Source organism: Panulirus ornatus, chromosome 1 (assembly GCF_036320965.1).
Source record: "Panulirus ornatus isolate Po-2019 chromosome 1, ASM3632096v1, whole genome shotgun sequence".
Classification (NCBI taxonomy): Eukaryota; Metazoa; Arthropoda; class Malacostraca; order Decapoda; family Palinuridae; genus Panulirus; species Panulirus ornatus.
In genome coordinates, this window is record NC_092224.1 from 33446162 (window position 1) to 33469088 (window position 22927).

The 22927-nt window shown below is 44.1% G+C and overlaps 1 protein-coding gene across 2 annotated transcripts in view; it reads right to left on the reverse strand.

The window, feature by feature from the left end:
- Positions 1-7805, reverse strand: part of LOC139747643 (uncharacterized) — an 81144-nt gene extending 73339 nt beyond the window's left edge. Inside the window, exon 1 of one of the 2 annotated variants that reach the window (XM_071660289.1) lies at positions 7672-7805. The gene's annotated coding sequence lies outside the window, so the exon portion shown is untranslated. The other variant, XM_071660209.1, reaches the window with a different exon arrangement.
- Positions 7806-22927: the final 15122 nt, after the last annotated feature.

Sequence of the window (22927 nt, forward strand, 5' to 3'; positions counted from 1 at the left end):
GCTCAAGTGTTGCACTGTGTGCCTAAGGGTCGTACCATCGTGCTCAAGTGTTGCACTGTGTGCCTAAGGGTCGTACCATCGTGCTCAAGTGTTGCACTGTGTGCCTAAGGGTCGTACCATCGTGCTCAAGTGTTGCACTGTGTGCCTAAGGGTCGTACCATCGTGCTCAAGTGTTGCACTGTGTGCCTAAGGGTCGTACCATCGTGCTCAAGTGTTGCACTGTGTGCCTAAGGGTCGTACCATCGTGCTCAAGTGTTGCACTGTGTGCCTAAGGGTCGTACCATCGTGCTCAAGTGTTGCACTGTGTGCCTAAGGGTCGTACCATCGTGCTCAAGTGTTGCACTGTGTGCCTAAGGGTCGTACCATCGTGCTCAAGTGTTGCACTGTGTGCCTAAGGGTCGTACCATCGTGCTCAAGTGTTGCACTGTGTGCCTAAGGGTCGTACCATCGTGCTCAAGTGTTGCACTGTGTGCCTAAGGGTCGTACCATCGTGCTCAAGTGTTGCACTGTGTGCCTAAGGGTCGTACCATCGTGCTCAAGTGTTGCACTGTGTGCCTAAGGGTCGTACCATCGTGCTCAAGTGTTGCACTGTGTGCCTAAGGGTCGTACCATCGTGCTCAAGTGTTGCACTGTGTGCCTAAGGGTCGTACCATCGTGCTCAAGTGTTGCACTGTGTGCCTAAGGGTCGTACCATCGTGCTCAAGTGTTGCACTGTGTGCCTAAGGGTCGTACCATCGTGCTCAAGTGTTGCACTGTGTGCCTAAGGGTCGTACCATCGTGCTCAAGTGTTGCACTGTGTGCCTAAGGGTCGTACCATCGTGCTCAAGTGTTGCACTGTGTGCCTAAGGGTCGTACCATCGTGCTCAAGTGTTGCACTGTGTGCCTAAGGGTCGTACCATCGTGCTCAAGTGTTGCACTGTGTGCCTAAGGGTCGTACCATCGTGCTCAAGTGTTGCACTGTGTGCCTAAGGGTCGTACCATCGTGCTCAAGTGTTGCACTGTGTGCCTAAGGGTCGTACCATCGTGCTCAAGTGTTGCACTGTGTGCCTAAGGGTCGTACCATCGTGCTCAAGTGTTGCACTGTGTGCCTAAGGGTCGTACCATCGTGCTCAAGTGTTGCACTGTGTGCCTAAGGGTCGTACCATCGTGCTCAAGTGTTGCACTGTGTGCCTAAGGGTCGTACCATCGTGCTCAAGTGTTGCACTGTGTGCCTAAGGGTCGTACCATCGTGCTCAAGTGTTGCACTGTGTGCCTAAGGGTCGTACCATCGTGCTCAAGTGTTGCACTGTGTGCCTAAGGGTCGTACCATCGTGCTCAAGTGTTGCACTGTGTGCCTAAGGGTCGTACCATCGTGCTCAAGTGTTGCACTGTGTGCCTAAGGGTCGTACCATCGTGCTCAAGTGTTGCACTGTGTGCCTAAGGGTCGTACCATCGTGCTCAAGTGTTGCACTGTGTGCCTAAGGGTCGTACCATCGTGCTCAAGTGTTGCACTGTGTGCCTAAGGGTCGTACCATCGTGCTCAAGTGTTGCACTGTGTGCCTAAGGGTCGTACCATCGTGCTCAAGTGTTGCACTGTGTGCCTAAGGGTCGTACCATCGTGCTCAAGTGTTGCACTGTGTGCCTAAGGGTCGTACCATCGTGCTCAAGTGTTGCACTGTGTGCCTAAGGGTCGTACCATCGTGCTCAAGTGTTGCACTGTGTGCCTAAGGGTCGTACCATCGTGCTCAAGTGTTGCACTGTGTGCCTAAGGGTCGTACCATCGTGCTCAAGTGTTGCACTGTGTGCCTAAGGGTCGTACCATCGTGCTCAAGTGTTGCACTGTGTGCCTAAGGGTCGTACCATCGTGCTCAAGTGTTGCACTGTGTGCCTAAGGGTCGTACCATCGTGCTCAAGTGTTGCACTGTGTGCCTAAGGGTCGTACCATCGTGCTCAAGTGTTGCACTGTGTGCCTAAGGGTCGTACCATCGTGCTCAAGTGTTGCACTGTGTGCCTAAGGGTCGTACCATCGTGCTCAAGTGTTGCACTGTGTGCCTAAGGGTCGTACCATCGTGCTCAAGTGTTGCACTGTGTGCCTAAGGGTCGTACCATCGTGCTCAAGTGTTGCACTGTGTGCCTAAGGGTCGTACCATCGTGCTCAAGTGTTGCACTGTGTGCCTAAGGGTCGTACCATCGTGCTCAAGTGTTGCACTGTGTGCCTAAGGGTCGTACCATCGTGCTCAAGTGTTGCACTGTGTGCCTAAGGGTCGTACCATCGTGCTCAAGTGTTGCACTGTGTGCCTAAGGGTCGTACCATCGTGCTCAAGTGTTGCACTGTGTGCCTAAGGGTCGTACCATCGTGCTCAAGTGTTGCACTGTGTGCCTAAGGGTCGTACCATCGTGCTCAAGTGTTGCACTGTGTGCCTAAGGGTCGTACCATCGTGCTCAAGTGTTGCACTGTGTGCCTAAGGGTCGTACCATCGTGCTCAAGTGTTGCACTGTGTGCCTAAGGGTCGTACCATCGTGCTCAAGTGTTGCACTGTGTGCCTAAGGGTCGTACCATCGTGCTCAAGTGTTGCACTGTGTGCCTAAGGGTCGTACCATCGTGCTCAAGTGTTGCACTGTGTGCCTAAGGGTCGTACCATCGTGCTCAAGTGTTGCACTGTGTGCCTAAGGGTAAGTACCGTGGTTAATGAAGTAAACCTGGTTGGAAAGTTGTCACGACACTGCCTTTTTTGCTCCAATTGACAATTTCCACATTCTTTGTTCTTTGTGGAGGTGTAATTCAACCCACTGGAGCTGACGCGCTACGGGAGTCATTTCATTTCCTCACCTTCGTCTTCCTATAAGGCAACTGACTGGCGGGGGCCAACGCTTCGCTTCCCACCGTATTCCCCGAGATGGCTGGCGGGAGTTAGTGAGGCGAGGCAGACCAAGTGACGGCAGAAAGGGGTTGTGACTTACCAGGGAAAAAAGAACAGTTGCCATTCTAACGAAATAAAGTATTAACAAAAAATTCAGCGAAGATCATGTGAAGTCTTACAATAAACCATCTTTATTCACTTATAACCTATACTTAGCTTCATAACTATACAAATCGTTATATATATATATAGATCTCGATTAATGCGGTGAGATTTCGAAGTATGATCTTGACAATCGCATTTAACGCATTACCCCCGTCGCTAGGCAGTGCTAATGCGGGAACGGCCCGCCGGAGGCGTCTTTCCACTTGCCGCGTTCAAAGACATGTGGTAATGGCGGTTGCGAAGCAGTTCAGGTAGGTTACTCAGCATTTAAAGTTCAGCCACATTTTTTTTTCTAATGATGAGCCATCATTAGGTGGTAAAAAAAAGAGGCAGGCAAGTCGTGTGGTATCCAAAGGGAGATCTATGGAAGAGAGAGTGGATAATACAGGTGTAGTACTGTACTAATAATTATAATGTATGTTGTTGTATGGGGTGAGGGAGGTGGGTGGACGGTCGGGGAGTGAGGAGGGGTGTTTACCTCCCGCGATGTTACGAGTTGAGAGAGAGTGTGTGTGTGTGTGGGGAGCGGGTTCTCCAAACTGCTTAGTGTTCCGTACTCAGGTGTGGGGAGAGTTTGGGCTGGGGAGAGGAGAGAGAGAGAGAGAGAGAGAGGAGAGAGAGAGAGAGAGAGAGAGAGAGGAGAGAGAGAGAGAGAGAGGAGAGAGAGAGAGACTTGCCATGGCGTGTTTTTATCTATGACGCATTGTGTTCAGGTGGGGAGATGAGAGGGGACATTTATATAACATTCGTTCAGGGGAGAAGAGATGGTAATGTTTATATGTATATAGAAGAGAGAGTGGTTTCGTTTTTCGAGATTGACAAATGTTCAGTGATCGTTCACAAGGGTTGGATTCTGTTGGTTGTATATATATATATATTATATATATATATATATATATATATATATTATATATATATATATATATAGTGTGCCTCTTGTGGTGTACATGATGGCGTTCGTGTGGCTATGGTGGTGTATATGTGTAGTATCATCCCCACACTAGGTACCATCATCCCCACACTAGGTACCATCATCCCCACACTAGTACAAACATTAACATCATCACCCAACACCACCACCATCACCCCAAATATTACCATAACTTTACACTATCACCCCACACACACACACACGCACACACACACTTGGTAGAAAAAAAGAAATGGAATAGAAAACTGAACAAAATATACTTTTGTTTAAGGACATATTTGAGATGAGTCATCCAAAATTTTTATGATTTTTTGGATTTTTTTTCCCCTTGCTCTCTATTCCTGGCGTGTTTCATTATGATGAGATATACATTAAGTGATGGATATCTCTTAGAAGTCTTCTTACATTTGCCAGTGTTCATTTAATGGATATATTTCTCGATTATTTAAGCTGTTAACGATTTACTCCACTTCCCAGTTTCATCAATTTTTTCTTATCCAATTTGACTTATTGACTCGGATGATTTCTAAGTCATATTCCACATGTTTTTAGCCTTTAAATTTCTATTGGACACATCGCCAAGTGATTCAAGATTTATTCCTAAAATAGAGTTCATTAATTTTCTCAATTTTCCATAGTTTTTTTTTTATGTATTCAATCTTTTTTTTTCCTGCAACATCGAGATAGTATTAAATACAATATTTCTAAGCCACCTACTGTCCTCTATTTTGAGAATAACTTACAAACTAGTGAGTAAAAGATAAAAGATTAATTAACTTATTTCAAATACTTATTCTCCGCCCATCCGTTGTGATTTTCTTTTTTTTTTTACATTAATCTTTCCTTGTCCAAATTCTGATATTCACTGTAGCACAAGGTGCATGTTACATGGAGATAACCCACCCACACACACACACACACACACACACACACACACACACACACATGTAACGTTACGCTTTACGACATGTAACCCGTGTAACTGGCCATGATATAGGCACGTTTTATCTGAAACGTAAAACTGAGATTATCCGAATTATCTTACGGTCGATCGAGTTTCTTATACATTAACGTACATAAACCAAATCGAACTTGATCCGAAAGATCAACAAGGGGAAAAAGAAAAAAGATCCATGGAAAACTATACAGAAAGCCAGCAGCTCCCAGTCATAACTTCGTTTTCAACCATAAGATGGAAGGATCTTTAAGGAAAAAAAATATATCTAGGTTAAGATATCAGTTATGTACAAAATAATGGAAGATGTTAACAGGCTGCAGATTTATCCTGTGTTCAGTAAAGCCACTTTCTAGTTTAATATTTGGGTTAGAACTCAGCAGTGTTACTAACGAGAGCGATGCCTAAAACTTAGCACAGCTGCTGGGTAGAATGATGCTTAAGTCAAAATCTGGCACTACCTCTGGCTAGAGCGAGACTTTTAACTTAGCGTTTGGCACTGTCGATGGCCAGAGAAAATACTTAGGTTAAAGTTTGGCACTGCCACTGGCCAGAGCGATGTTTAAGCTAGACCTTAGAGCTGTCGCTGGCTAGAGCGATACTTAAGTCGAGTTTGGCCCTGAAGCTGGCTAGAGCGATACTTAAGTTAGAGCTTGGACCAGTCGCTTGGAGCGATACTTCTTAAGTTAGAGCTTAGAGCTGTCGCTGGCTAGAGCGATACTTAAGTCGAGTTTGGCCCTGCAGCTGGCTGGAGCGATGCTTAAGTTAGAGCTTAGACCTGTCGCTGGCTAAAGCGATACATAAGTTAGAGCCTGGCACTGCCACTGGCTAGAGCAATACCTCAGTTGGAGTCTGGCATTGTTGCAGGCTAGAGTGATACTTATATCAGAGCTTGGCACTGCCGATGGCTAGAGCAACACTCAAGTCAGAAATTGGCACTGTCGATGACTGCAGTGATACTTGAGTTAGAGCTTAGCACTGCCGGCGGCTATAGCGATGAACTCAAGTCAGAACCTGGCACTGCTGATGACCAGAGCGATATACTTAAGGTAGAGTCTGGCACTGTGGATGGGCTCCAGCGATACTTAAGTTAGAGCTTGGGAGTGCTAGTAACAGGAGCGTTACTTGAGTTACAGCCTTGTACTGTTACTTAAAAACGACCACGATTTTGCCTTCCCACTCCCACCCATAAAAAAAAATTAAAACTTTGCACAGAGGTTCAAAGTGACAGTCTCGTGTACATAGATATCATAGATATCATAGATATCGCTACCCCTCATGCCATCACAGCTTTACTTAAAAAGTCCATCAGTGGTTACTCATACGAACTTAACACTGATTACATGCTCGACGACGGCCACTCACACGAACCTAACTCGGATTACATCTCGACATTGGCCACATACATGAACTTAACACTGATTACATGCTCGACGACGGCCACTCACACTAACATAACTCGGATTAAATCTCGACATTGGCCACATACACAAATTTAATTTGGATTACATTTCGACACTAGCCACTCAGACAAATCTAACTCTGATTACAGCTTGATACCGGCCACTCAGGACGAGTGTAACTGATGACATCTCGGAGACACTGGCTACTCACGCGAACTTCACTTTTGATCACTACACTGCCGTCCACGTGAAACTAACTTTGATCACTACACTGCCGTCCACATGAAGCTAACTTTGATTACAGCTCAACACTGTCACCCACACGAACTTAACTTTATTTAGAGTGGAACTCGTCTTTGCTACCCACGCGAACTTAACTTTATTTAGAGTGGAACTCGTCTTTGCCACCCATGCGAACTTAACTTTGATTAGATATTGAAACTGACTGTTTCACGAACTTAGATTTAAATAGAACTCTACACTGTCGCGCACACGAACTTTTTGACTCGAGTTTGACACTGTCACCCACACGAACTTCGATCAAACGAGACTACGACACTATACCGCTTGTATGAACTTTGACTACAGCTCGGTACTGCCAATCGCTCGACCAAAACTTTTATCAAAAGTCGATATTGTCACTTATAACACTTAACACTTAAAGCTCGGTGATGCCATTTAAACGACCCGAGGTTACTCTGGGGCTTCTACCTCTCACACTATCTGTACCAAGGCTGGAGTTTAACATTACTGCCTAACGCGACGCACCTGACAGCATCCTTAATCTCGATAATCTCACCCATATTCAATTCAAAGAACTTCCTGCCGTGGAACATCAGCCTAGAACTACGACATTTCCCCCCTCAAAAAAACTATTACATATCACCTCCTGTGGATCAAGAAATGCACCTCCAGACAGTAGTAGTCATCCACGGTATGCTGCCACTTGCTATCGTGAATGTTTACAGTGGATGAGATCTTTAAACTTCCACTGGATCTCCACTGACAGATCATCAGCATCTGAAATGACTTACCGTAATGATAGGTTGGCCCTCTCACAATTCCAGCGAGGATTCCGGTGGGGGGAGGAGGAGGTTGAAGGAAAGAGCCGAGCTGTTGTGGTAACGTCCCCCTCTCTCTCTCTCTCACACACACACACACATACACTCCACGGCTTCAGCCTCACAATTGGTACACAGTATGTGGAATAATCACATTACAGGGAGAGCCAGGTGTTCCCCGTCATAATATATTGCTCACTACACCTGTCCGTACTGTTCGCACCGCAGACACGCAAGACTCTCAGCGCCCTCCGTCTCACCGGTACAGTACACATTTCATTTGAAGAAAATAACCTCTAATATCGTTTGCTCGTACCGACATCATTGCAGTGTTGTTCGAGTTGCTAGTTACCTCGCCTCTGTACAATTTCACTCTCTATGATCTCTTTCATTTCACGTTTCATTAAGAAGGTATTATTCGTCTTAACTATGTAAAGTACGGAAGTTATATGTTTCCTCGATGAATAGTCCAGAGAAACGATGGCTAAAGATATATACAGAGGCTGAAGCTAAAACCTGGCAACTTTAGTTTCCCGCCTCCAAGTAGGCGGCCGGAGCGTGACGTCAGAGGCGATCTGCGCTGCGATTGGCCAAGAGGAGCGGAAGGAGTAATGTACCCGTGGTTAATGAAGTAAACCTGGTTGGAAAGTTGTCACGACACTGCCTTTTTTGCTCCAATTGACAATTTCCACATTCTTTGTTCTTTGTGGAGGTGTAATTCAACCCCACTGGAGCTGACGCGCTACGGGAGTCATTTCATTTCCTCACCTTCGTCTTCCTATAAGGCAACTGACTGGCGGGGGCCAACGCTTCGCTTCCACCGTATTCCCCGAGATGGCTGGCGGGAGTTAGTGAGGCGAGGCAGACCAAGTGACGCTGAGGGGTTGTGACTTACCAGGGAAAAAAGAACAGTTGCCATTCTAACGAAATAAAGTATTAACAAAAAATTCAGCGAAGATCATGTAAAGTCTTACAATAAACCATCTTTATTCACTTATAACCTATACTTAGCTTCATAACTATACAAATCGTTATATATACATAGATCTCGATTAATGCGGTGAGATTTCGAAGTATGATCTTGACAATCGCATTTAACGCATTACCCCCGTCGCTAGGCAGTGCTAATGCGGGAACGGCCCGCCCGGAGGCGTCTTTCCACTTGCCGCGTTCAAAGACATGTGGTAATGGCGGTTGCGAAGCAGATCAGGTAGGTTACTCAGCATTTAAAGTTCAGCCACATTTTTTTTTTCTAATGATGAGCCATCATTAGGTGGTAAAAAAAAGAGGCAAGCAAGTCGTGTGGTGTCCAAAGGGAGATCTATGGAAGAGAGAGTGGATAATACAGGTGTAGTACTGTACTAATAATTATAATGTATGTTGTTGTATGGGGTGAGGGAGGTGGGTGGACGGTCGGGGAGTGAGGAGGGGTGTTTACCTCCGCGATGTTACGAGTTGAGAGAGAGTGTGTGTGTGTGTGGGGAGCGGGTTCTCAACTGCATAGTGTTCCGTACTCAGGTGGGGAGAGAGAGAGAGAGAGAGAGAGAGAGAGAGAGAGAGAGAGAGAGAGAGAGAGAGAGAGAGAGAGAGAGAGAGAGAGAGACTTGCCATGGCGTGTTTTTATCTATGACGCATTGTGTTCAGGTGGGGAGATGAGAGGGGACATTTATATAACATTCGTTCAGGGGAGAAGAGATGGTAATGTTTATATGTATATAGAAGAGAGAGTGGTTTCGTTTTTCGAGATTGACAAATGTTCAGTGATCGTTCACAAGGGTTGGATTCTGTTGGTTGTATATATATATATATATATATATATATATATATATATATATATATATATATATATATATATAGTGTGCCTCTTGTGGTGTACATGATGGCGTTCGTGTGGCTATGGTGGTGTATATGTGTAGTATCATCCCCACACTAGGTACAATCATCCCACACACTAGGTACCATCATCCCCACACTAGTACAAACATTAACATCATCACCCCAACACCACCAACATCACCCCAAATATTACCATAACTTTACACTATCACCCCACACACACACACACACACACACACACACACACACACACACACACACTATCATTCTACACAGCCATCGTTATACCACTATCACCATCACCATCATCATCATCCCACATCACATCATCCCACATCACATCACCCCACATCATATCACTCCACACCGCTGCCATCATCAACACACACCTGCGCTAATATCACACACTGCCACTATCATCATCCCATACCAATGTCGCCCCACACCATCACCATCACCTGTGCACCATCATCATCACCTCCACACTACCACCACCACCACCACCATACACCACCACTATCACCACCCCTCCACACATCACTACCACCATACACCACCACTATCACCACCCCCTCCACACATCACTACCACCATACACCACCACAATCACCACCCCCTCCACACATCACTACCACCATACACCACCACTATCACCACCACCACCACACATCACTACCACCATGACCTACACCACCAGAAGTAGAGAGGCTTTAGGTAGCCACACTATCACACTATGACCATTACTCTCACCACACTACTACCACTATTATTCCTACCCATCACCATCACTCCATCACCACCCATCCCCCCCAGACACCATCACCACCACGCTGCTGCTAACCTCCCCCCCCCCCCCCCCCCCCCCCGCCCACCCTGCCCCTCTATTCTCCCATTATACATCACCAAGCCTTTTCTTTCCACGTCAGCAGCCCTCTCTAACACACCCCCCATCCCCCAACATTTTATTTATCACTTGTTGGTCCAATTGTCTCACTCGAAGCGCACCTGTTATCGCGGCGAAAGAGGAGGGTTGGGGAGGTTAGGGGGTGAGGTGTTGGCGGCTGGGCCCTGGCGAGGGAGGGATGAGTTGGATGATGAAGAGGAAGGGTAGGGGAAGGGGAGGAGGGAGGGGGGGTTTGATGTAGGGGAGGGTATGAGAGAAGGCTGGGGGAGGACAAGGCCTGAGTGGTTTGAAACACGGGACCGGAAGCTGAAACATGTACCACTGGTATTTGTGGCAGAAAGGTTAGCAACCTGACGTGTAAATGGACTGTACAGTGTGCATGTGGTTTGGTGTGTGTGTGTGTGTGTGTGTGTGTGTGTGTGTGTGTGTGTGTGTGTGTGTGTGTGTGTGTGTGTGTGTGTATGTGTGTGTGTGTATGTGTGTGTGTGTATGTGTGTGTGTGTGTGTGTTTTCATGTTTTTGTACGTGCACGCGTGTGTGTGTGTGTGTGTTTATACGTTTGTGTGGCTCTGTGGATGGGTGCAATTACCTATTTGTACAGTAGAGGGGAGGGGAGTTCTACACTCGTAGGGCCGCGTCACTTGAGCTTTCTCTACTCATCATACAACTTTTTAAACTTCTTTGATTCTGAATACATTCACTGGTTCATCATGCATTCTGAATACATTCGGTGGTTCATCATACATTCCCATCATCCATTAACCGATGCTGTTAAAGTTTTTCTTTACATCTTTTCTAACACGTCTCTTGACTGCTCTCTTGTTATGACCTCTGGTTACTCTGTTTTTAGATCTCTCAACATCATAAAACTGGTTTAGAAACATGAAGGTTGTGATCAAGTCGCCCCTTACTCTTCTTTGAAGCATGCGGATAAATAATGGCCTTTTTCTTAACCTCTGTAACTCGACTATTATTTCAGAAACCATCTTTGTTGCTTTCCTCATAACCCTCTTATCTAATCTTACTTATACACTTTTAAGTGAGGTGACCAAACTTCAGAGGCATGTTCAAACTTGGGACTTACAGTCTTTGTGAACAGAGATGGCCCAACACTTTCTTATCCTATGACTTACAATCACTTATCATATTTGTCAGTGTATAATATGTCTCCTATACAATTCTCCTGACGTAATGTTCTACCTAGAGGTTTGGTACAGTGTTAAACCCAAAGTTTAACAGATTCCTGTAAGTCGATGCTATCCATGTCATCCTCTGTTCCTCACATGATCTTGGCATCATCTGCAGATATGGTAAGGTACGAGTCCTTTATCCTTCTAGCGAGTCACTGAACATAAGGGTAGCAGCAGTGCCAAGAGTGGGCCTTGCGGCACGCCAATGTAAATCTCAAAACCATTTCGAGAAGGCGCGTTTGACGTGCGTCCATTGCTCTCCCCGACTAAGATAGCTTTCTATCCCTCGAAAGAGTTTTCTCATTTATTTCTAGCCAGGAAATTCAGCTCCGTTACCGGTCTCCTGTAGGGCTTAAGGTTGTTGTTTGAACGACCTTCAGTAGGGCCAAACGACCTTATGTAGGATTTAAGGCTGTTGCTTGGCCGACCTGCAGTAGGGATTTAATGCTGTTGTTTGGACGTGTTTGAGGTGTGCGACGCCTCATGACAGATTGCTCAGGAACACACTATCGAACCATCCATCTCTTGTCTATAACGGAGCTCACTCTTTCAAAGAAGGCTGAGAGATCTGTTGCATATGACCTCCCTTCCCTGACCCCATGTTGTCTCTTTCTTTGGAAACCTCTTCTTTGCAAGTATGTTTGTGTGTGGTGTGTGTGTGTGTGTGTGTGTGTGTGTGTGTGTGTGTGAGAGAGAGAGAGAGAGAGAGAGAGAGAGAGAGAGAGAGAGAGAGAGAGAGAGAGAGAGAGAGGGAGAGAGAGAGAAACAAACCTGCCACACAGACCCAAGTGTTCTCAGAAACCAGTCCCTCCTCCCGAACACACAACACGGCACCTAACCCTCCTCCTCCTCCTCCTCCTCCGCCTCTCCCCTCGCTTTAGAACAGGTTGAGGTATCTCTAACCAAACAATTCTCCTGTCATTTAACACCCAGCGCGGCAATCACTCAAGCTGGCAATCTATCATAATCTTTTCTTGCTCAGAAATTCACGAAAAATGGCTTTGTATCACACGTCGTCCCTGCCGCTGCTGCAGCTGTAACATGTAAACATTCTCTCGAGGGAGCGAGAGAGGGGGAGGCGATGCTGGGTGCTGAGGCTGTCGTCAGCGAGCCGCCGCCGGTCTTACAATGGTACGAACGTTGTATAAAACATGGCCTATTGTATTAAACTGCTTTCACTGTCATTAAACAATAATTAGTTTGTTTTGTGTCAACGGCGAGAGAGTTTTCGGTTTTATGATCATATCTGGCTCTTTTTGTGTGTGTGTGTGTGTGTGTGTGTGTGTGTGTGTGCGTTAACGGTGAGAGTATTCGCTTTTATGATCATATTTGGCTCGGGTTTTATATCTTTTTTCTTTTTTTCCCCTTAGAAGCGTGTTTCGCTCTTTCACTTTAATGGTCTGTACTTCCAATGTCATGACTAGTTTAAGTGTTGCAGGGGTAGTGAGAAGTACATGGCATACATCTATCTATGTTTTATATTTTTTCATATATATATATATATATATATATATATATATATATATATATATATATATATATATATATATATATATATCCTAACCTCAGCAAGGTACCCATTGAATCGACCAGCCCCTAAGGGTGGACGAACAGCTTATTTGACTGTGGGTCGACTGTCGTAACCAAAATTCGAACCAATGCGCTCGAACCCTGGTCGGCCCATGAATGCGTCACGGTCAGGAACGCTACCCGCTACACACACCACGGCGGTGTAGCTCATGTACAACACTGGAGACTTGTGCCTCCGTCAGCATTCTTAAGAAACTGTTTTGAAATGAGAGTTATCGCTCACAGTGATCCCTCTTAATTGATGTTTACATCCTTCCATTCGTATAATTTTTTTTCCTTTGATGGCGTCTCATTCTTGAGTTACGCTTTCTTTTTCGTTGCATCTTTCCGTCAAAGGGTTCCAGCTATTTTCTCAGTGTGAGGACTTCTTCAGTGAGCGATGGAGCGCAAGGAAACAGACGAAAGAATGATCCAACCCACCCACATACACATGTATATACATAAACGCCCACACACACACACACACACACACACACACACACGTACACATGTACACATTTATACTTGCTGCCTTCATCCATATAAAGGCCAAAATACTCAACCAACTACCGAATCAAGGGCCTTAATAGCAGTCAGAGTGAATACGGTCTGACAATCATCTTGAAATTCCCACACTGATCCTAACTTATTTCTCATAGAAAAGTGAGGGTTGAGAAGGGGATCTAATACTAGTATGGAAAACTATTCAGCTATGGATACAAAGTCGCGGTGAAGCGTTTGATTTGAATGAAGCAAAGTACTTCTTCTTCATTAGGACAGTTATCCTGTGGAACCATCTTTCCAAAACTAAAGTTGGAGAAAACACCATAGATTCGCTGGACGATATACATGACATATACTTCGCTTCAAGTGAACGACTGAAGCTTTCTGCACCTTCATTATAGCTATAGAATTGACAGGTATTTTCCCTTTTAGTCAACTGTTTGCTTTTCTGGCCTCTTCACCTCAAGATCACGTTTCTGCTGCTGCCACAGACAGATTCGATATAACTCAATGGTATGCTGTTGTTGGCATTCGTGTATATTCTCTTATATTCTTCTAATTCTTCGAATATGACGGTCGGTCACGAGGGAATATAACACAGGCCATCAGTGGGTGGGAAAACATTTATCATTATTATTACTATATCATTATTATTATCATTAGTAATAGTAGTAGTAGTATTAGTAGTAGTAGTAGTAGTAGTAGTAGTAGTAGTAGTATTGTCATCATCATTACTATATTATCATTATCATTATAATCATTATTATTATCATTATTATCATTATCATTATTATCATCATTATTTGTTCCATGTGGCACGCTGATTAAGTGTGGCAAGGTAATAAGAGAGAAGAAATATATGTACACAGTAAATATGTAACTAAATAAATGCTGACGAAGAGATGGAACAATAGTATGCTACATAATGTAAAGACAGATGTACTATAAAACACAGGTAAACAAACGAGCGGAGCTTCTGGAGACACACACACACCCACACACACACAACACAGTGTTACTCCTCTTCCGAGTCTTGGATCTGTTGCGTCACTGTGCGTGGCCAGGTCTTCACCTCAGGAAGGACAAACGATAATGACCAGCAGCAAAAAGAGGGTAACATTGTCTGCCTTGTCGACATGACTATCGCTCTGCCGGACATGACGAGGGCAGAAAGACGAAGACAGTTATGCGTTCATGTCATTATTTTTGCCTTATTTTCCCCCCCCCACTCAAACGTAATGTTCCAATGCAGATTTTTTTTTTCCTCCTCTTTCGTGTTGAAAAAAAGAAAAATTGTTCGTGTGAGACTACTTGTAACTGACCGAAAGATAAGGATATTTTGGGTGGCTTTATTGTCTAAATGATAAAATTCAAATTCATGCCTTAGATATAGATCAATGCACGTACAAAAGGAGTTTGGTAGAGTCGTACAGTTCTATTTTTTTTCTTTTTTATCACTCGGTTTGATTGTTTGTATCTGGTTCTTGATGTCTATCGAATGCTAGAGGTCACAAAGGTCTTCTTCGTCCACTTTACGAGCCCGAACCAACAGGTGGATCTAAAGCGGCCATTCCTCCGTCAGGAATCATCGTAGCTCGCCGCTGTACTGGAAGGTGTAAAACGCGAGAAGTTTATTAATCTTCACCAAGAATTTTTTCCCTACTGGAGGTCCACAAAATCGGTAGGAACACACGCGGGCTAATCTCATGACCTGAAACTAGCGGTACTGCCTAGATGCACTGGTTACAAATATATATATATATATATATATATATATATATATATATATATATATATATATAGACTCGACCGTCTGTTTACCCTTCATCCCTAGCCTAACAAACCCTGATGAAGCTTAATCTGATGTAAACGAACCTAGCTTAACTAACAGAACTAACCTAACATAACCTAACGTCAACTGACCTAGTTTAACGAACAATACTTAGCTTAACCGAACGTAACTTAAACTAACCTCGCTTAACAAAACCTAGCCTAGCCTAACCTTAACGTAACATAAACCAACCTAGTTTAAGGTAAACCCAAACTACCCCAACGAAACTTAGCGTAAACTTGAAACGAGTTTGATTTCTTTAACAAAATTCCGATCACACTTTTTGCCAAACAAGCAACTCAGAATAAAACTAGACCTCGTCAGGAGAAGGTTCCCTTACATGCGTTAGTCATTCTACCAGATAACACTGCGTGTAAGCTCTGTGGTTCCTGCAGATCTTGGTGGAATAAAAAGGCATAGGGAAGTATAGTAATTAGAATGAAATCTAGTGTTCCTCCACATCCTTCAGACGCATTGACCGACACTTACACACACACACCGCTGTTCCACAACGCCATGTGTGCTTAGCATAACCATTTTCTGTAAGAGGGAGAAAAATTGATGGCTGTCACCGAAATTTGCGGTTTGCACTGAGAATGCGTGTAGGGTGGTGTAAAGGCAAGGGGGATAAAGGTGAGTGTTCAAACGACAGAGATATAAGTATGCTGAGTGTGCCCGGGTAAGCTGTATGGTAGATTAGTGATTGGGAGGGTGAAAGCATATTCAGAGCTTCAGACTAGGGAGGATTGGTGTGGTTTCAGAAGTGTTCGAGGATGTGTGGATCAGGTGTTTACTTTAAAGAAAGTGTGTAGGAAGTTATTAGAGAAACAAGGATTTGTACGCGACATCTATGAATCTGAAGGAAAAATATGATATGTTTTATAAGGATGCCTTTTGGAGAGTCTTAAGAATATGTGGTGTGGGAGGAAAGCAGTGAGAAGTTTTTATCAAGGGTACGAGGCATGTGCACGAGTAGAGAGGAGAGTGAAGGTCGGTCTGCGGCAGGGGTGTGTGATGTTACCTTGGCAGTTTGATTTGTTTATGGAAGGGATCGTGTGTTACATAAAGACAAGAGTCGTGGAGAGAAGGTCGAGTATGTATGCAGTCTGTAGGGGATGAGAGGGCCTGGATATTGAATCGGTTTATTTGCTGATGATACAGCACTGTTGGTAAATTCGAGCGAAAAGCTGCAGAAATTGGTGGCTGAGTTTGGAAGAGTGTGTGAAAGGAGGAGTTGAGAGTAGGTGTGAATAAAAGCAAAGTTATTAGGTTTAGTAGGGTTGAGCGTTTGTTAGATGGGGGTGTGAGTTTGAATAGAGAAAAATTGGAGGAAGTGAGGTGTTTTAGATACGTGGGAATGGCCATGAAAGCGAATGGAATCATGGAAACAGAGGTAAATCATAGGATGTGTGACATGTGAAAGTTCTGGGAGCATTTAGGAAGATGTGGAGAGATCATTATCTGAGAGGGCAAAAGTGAGTATGTTTCAAGGTGTGGTATCCCCAACAATAATATGTGGATGCGAGGCATGGGCTATAGATGAGGATGTGCGGAGGAGAGTGGATGTATTGGAAGTGAAATGTCTGAAGACAATACGTGGTGTAAGGTGATGTGATTGAGTAAGTACCAAACGGGTAAGAGAGATGTGTGGTAATAAAGAGAGCGTGTTTGAGAGAACTCAAGAGGGTGAGTTGAAATGGTTTGGTTATGTGGAGAGAATGAGTGAGGAAAACTTAACAAAGGGGATATATATGTGCCAGAAGTGGAGGAAACAAGGAGAAATCGGAGACCAAATTGGAGATAGAAGAATTGAGTGAGAAAGATTTTGAGTGAATGGGGCCTGAGCATGAAGGAGGGCAAAAGCCGTGCACAAGATAGAGTGAATTGGACCGATGTGGTATACAGGGGTCAACGTGCTGTCAGTGTACTAGGTAAAACATAGAAAGGTCTGTTGGGCCTGGTTGTGTAGAGGGAGCTGTACCTCCGGTGCATTGCACATGACAGCTAGAGAATGGATGTGAGCGGATGTGGCCTTTCTTCGTCTATTCCTAACACCACCTTGCTGACGCAGGAAATGGTGACAAATATATATATATATATATATATATATATATATATATATATATATATATATATATATATATATAAAGATGTCAAGTGCACAGGAGAGGTTGGCGGAACTACACACACGCTGTCTGCGTCACGTGGGGTTGGAGGCGATAATGGTTATGGTAATCTCATGCAAAGTTTAGGGCAGTGAACGTATGTCGCTTGCACACGATATGTATATATCTGAGTCACTTCATTTTATATATATATATATATATATATATATATATATATATATATATATATATATATACATATATATATATATATATATATATATATATATATATATATATATATATATATATATATATATATATATATATATATATATATCTTTCTTTCTTTTTTTCATACTATTCGCCATTTCCCGCATTAGCGAGGTAGCGTTAAGAATAGAGGACTGGGCCTTAGAGGGAATATCCTCACCTGGCCCCCTTCTCTGTTCCTTCTTTTGGAAAATTAAAAAAAAAACGAGAGGGGAGGATTTCCAGCCCCCAGCTCCCTCCCCTTTTAGTCGCCTTCTACGACACGCAGGGAATACATGGGAAGTATTCTTTCTCCCCAATCCCCAGGGATGATATATATATATATACATATATATATATATATATATATATATATATATATATATATATATATATATATATATATATATTCTCTTCTTTTGCGCTCACAAGCGAATTAGCACCAAGTACAGACGAAGAAAGGTCGCATCCGCTCATACTCATTCTCTAGCTGTCATGTGTAATGCACTGAAACCACAGCTTCCTATCCACAACCAGGCCCTACAGACCTTTCCATGGTTTACCCAAGACACTTTACATACCCTAGTGCAGTCCATGGACAGTACGTTGACCCCACTATACCACATCGTTCCGGTTATCTCGATTCCTTCCACACCTTTCACGATCATGCATATTCAAGCTCCGATTGCTCAAAATCTTTTTCACTGCATCTTTCCATTTCCAATTTTGTCTCCTCGTTCCCCGTGTTCCTTCCATTTCTGACACATATATGAGATGTCTGGGTATGACCCATGGTTTGGCATGGTGGTCGGGGATAGCTCGAGGATGCGCTTTCGCGGGAGCAGGGTTAGATGGAACCCTTAGGGCAAGAAGTTCTCGAAGGGAATGGTTTTAGTTGGCGGTGTCCCAGTCTTCTCCTCTTAAGTGTGGTGTAGAGTCTGCTGCAACACTGATCCTACCCCAGCCTGATGCTTTGCGCATGTAGATCACCACCTTCTCAATTACCAATCTCCCACATAACTCAACAGATATGCTCAGCAAACTTATACTTTTGTAATTCGAACAATCACTTTTGCTCCCCGTGCCTTTTCACAGTGGTGTTGTTCTGGCATTTTAACAGTCCGTAGGCACCTTACCTTGTATATAATGTAAATCATAACTAACCAATCAACAATACTGTCATTCCCATTCTTGAGATTTTAGTGACATTTCTATTCATTCCAACAGCTTTGCCACACTTCGTCTCACGCAGGGCTTTCACCACCTGTTCTCTTTTCACCAAGCCATTTGCCATAGATCTCTCCTTCCGCGTCCCTCCACATCCCAAACACTCCAAATCTGCCATCCCGTCATTTAACACATTCAACAGTTCGATATACTCACTCCATCTCCTCTTCATCTCTCTTTGCATGTTACCACTCTCCTCTCTAATGCTTCCATTTGTTGTCTTGTTCTCCTCACACTATTTACCTCCTTCCAGAACATATTCTTATTCTCCATGAAGTTTGCCGATCCTCTTTCTCCCTGTCTCTCATTTACCGGCTTTTCCAGCCCCTACATCTTCCTCTTGACTTTCTGCTGCTTCCTCTTGTACATCTCCAAGTCACTTGCACTCCTTTCCCGCAGGCAACTCATTTTTCACTTGCAACTTAACACTCTCATCCCACTATTTACCACCCTTTCTCACAAGCTCACATACGAATGCCACATACCTCTGCCGTGCACGGAAGCATTGCTTCTCTCAATAACTTCCATTCCTCGCCCACTACCAAAGCTGTGTATATTTTCGTCTGTCATTCCTCAACCAGTGTCTCCTGGTAACCCCCCCTTCCCCAACACAAGCCTGTTATCCAAGTTCGCTCTCTTTCACCATCCTCTTCCACCCACATCATATCAATTTTTCCTAAAGTCACTTCTTTAACCTCCCCCCCCCCTTTGCCTATACCAAAAAGTGATCATGCATCCCAATAGCTTCCGCTCTTAGTAGATTTACATTATTTCTTTTTACGTCCTTTGCTCATCTGTCAATTAATCCATAATCCAAGAAATGCCGTTCATCTCTAACCCAAATCGACCACGTATTCTTACGCATGTCTCATTTGTTTAACCGGTTATCACCATTCCTTTTTTTTTCTAGTATACAGCTGCATAGGCCGATGACTGTTTACGTACGCAGAGGGGATCCCATTCCCTCCCCATCACCACCCCCACTTATACCGTCAGTTGCCACAACATCTACTCTTGTATTCAAATCATCTATCGTTGATACTCGATCACTTGCATCATAACTGCTGATGCAATAACTCTGCTCCTCTCCAAACACTCGCTCCTCTTCCTCACTCCTCTCGTTGCCACATGCATAAGCACTAACAATAACCCACGTCTCACAGTCCACTTTCATTTTCAGTCTCGGGGATCAAGTCCTTAAACCCTTTCACACACTCCCACAACTCCTGCTTCAGTAGAAGTACCACCCCCTCCTTTGCTCTCGCCCTCATACCAAATCCAAACCTTAAACCTAGCGAGAGGAGGAAAAATAATAATGTAAAGAGTCTTTGGAGGACCCTGACCCATGATGATATTGTTAACAGTCTACATCCGTGTAAACACAAACATGCATTAGAGCAATAACGTAGATATAATTTTTTTCTGATGCATGCTGGAATAACAGAGCGTTCATTTAGCCCAGAAAATTACGTCAGAACATGCACCTCTCTCCTGAAATAAATGTCCTGCTATCATGATATGCATCAGAGAAAATCATTCGATTTCCTCTCGCTTTACCGTCTGTCTGTTTAAGCCCTTCTAATGCTTCGTGACTCTCGGCCATGACCGGACACTGGGACAAAGGAAAAGGAATTTAGGATTCAGTTAATGAATAAACTGATGATGAATAACCACAGAACGAGTACTACTCTATCTGTGAACTTCAAAGTAGATATTAGGAATTTGATAATATCGTAAGTTTTAAGGAAACATGCAATATTTTTCCATGGAAATAAATGACTCGATGTCCATCATTGCATAAGTGAAATTGCAAGCTATGAATTTCATTCACAAATGGGTAAGTGTTGCATATGGTGGGTAAGTGATGTAAGTGATGAAGTCGTATCTGATGTTAATAGTCATGAGCCAAAGTTAGAACGAGGTAGGTCACAGCCTTTTTATTGAGACGTAGCGTTACGAACGTTGGCACAATGCCTAGCAAATGAGGCCACATTGGAAATGTCCAGATTACCGCAGATCACTTTGGTAAGGATGGTCCACAAGAAGCTATGGGTTACAGGAGGTTAGATTACCCTGAAAGCAAGACACTGGGCTAAGACTTGGAGACATTGTTCACTTCCCGGTTAAGAACAAGCAAAGTGCAATAAGAACAAATATAATGTCGAATTACTCTTTTTTTATGGAGGAGCTAATGCGACCATTGAGCACAAGGCTACGACCCTTGAGCACGGCGGTACGACCCTTGAGCACGGCGGTACGACCCTTGAGCACGACGGTACGACCCTTGAGCACGATGGTATGATCCTTGAGCACGACGGCACGACCCTTGGGGTATTAAGGTCTGGTCTTTGATCTCACTCCATCAGGTGTCGTACTCTCGTAATCAAAGGTCGACTTAAGGATCATACAGTCATTCTCAATTCGTTACGTACTATACTTGCTGACTGCTATACATATACGTTTGGAAAGAAATTATCTCAAATCTTAGCCTTTACTCTCCTCTCCGTGTGCAAAGGATGCCTCTTGTTGACTGTAGGACCCAAAAGGATCAGAAGATAAAGTCAGAGAGTCTGGTACGTACGCACTTCGGCCGTTCGTGGGTACTGGTGTCAAAAGCTGAAAGGTCACTGAGGGTTTCCTTTGTGACGTAATGGTCTCTGTAATAACAGGGTGAAAACTTTTACGTATGGTTATCACACCCACCAGCTCCTGACCGGTGGCAGAGGGCGAGTGAATTAAATCTGTTTTATGTTACAAATATTTCAGTTATGATAGAAAGTGTCGCAACATTTCTGCTGCTTTTGAGAGACGGTTTGAGGTTGGCTTTTCCAAATCTCCAAGTTTGACTATTTCCAGCCGTCCCTCTGCCTCTTGGGCCTAAGAAGCGTGGATGGAGAGCGGCGGTGAGGAAGGTACCTCCATCCGGAGGGTAGTAACTTCCTCAAAAAGTCAGTACCTTTGCTCAGAGGTCAGTAAATCCGCAGAGGGGTAGTACCTCCATTCAGAGGTTAATACATCTATCCAAAGGGCAGTTCCTCCGTCCAGAGGTCAGTACATCCATCCAAAGGGCAGTACTTACGTCCAGAAGTCATTACAGTCGTCTCGAGGGCCGTACCTCCACCCATAGGGGAGTAGTAAGTCTGTCCAGAGGGCAGTACGTCCGTCGAGATGCTTGTTCCCTCGTCCAGAGGGCAGCACATCCGCCCAGAGGGCGCTGCTGTACCATTGGAAGTACAGTCACGTCAAAGAACTTCATTATTTCCCAGCTACTGGAAAAAGCCTTGGCCTGCACGCTCTGGAAAGAGGGTATTGGGTAACACGTGGACACTCTTCCAGGAAGAGGTCCCGGTGTAACTATATATATATATACACAAAATTTCCCGCCATGATCCATATATACACTGAAATTCCTAGGTAACCAATCGAGAACAGTCACGCCTTTTCTTAAGAAATTTAGCTACAATACCAACCACCTCAGCCGACTTGCCACGTTTCATCTTACGTAATGCTGGCTTTCACCACCTCTTTTCTCCTCACCAAACTACTCTCCATGACTCTCACTTCGCATTCCACCCCGACGCAAACACCCTGCTTCTGTCAACCTGTCATCTTACACACACACACACACACACACACACACACACACACACACACACTTTTGGATGCCTGAGATTCGAACCCAGGCTACAAATGACAGTAGGCGGTCCAGAGCTGCGTTGACCAACTGCTGTTCTGGGCGCTAGTTGGTAAAATTACATAAACTGATTTACATGTGAACATTTTCCTGGAAGAGGAGCGTACCTGCACGTCAGACAAGCGGATATGAGAGAGAGAGATAGAGATAGAGAGAGAGAGAGAGAGAGAGAGAACCTGTGCTGTCAGCCATATGAACTAGAACGGAAGCGTGCGGACGTCCGAACATTCCACGCTTGTTAACGATAATGATAACGATGATAAGGATATTGTTAATAATAATAATTATAATAGTAATAATAATAATGATAATCATAATGATAATAACGATCTTAACAATAATGACAACTAGCCTAAGTATGATAACGATACTATTCATTACGATGATGATAATAATGATAATGATAATTCAGACTAACCTAGGTCTTCATGCGCAGCATCACATCCTGCATATGATGCCC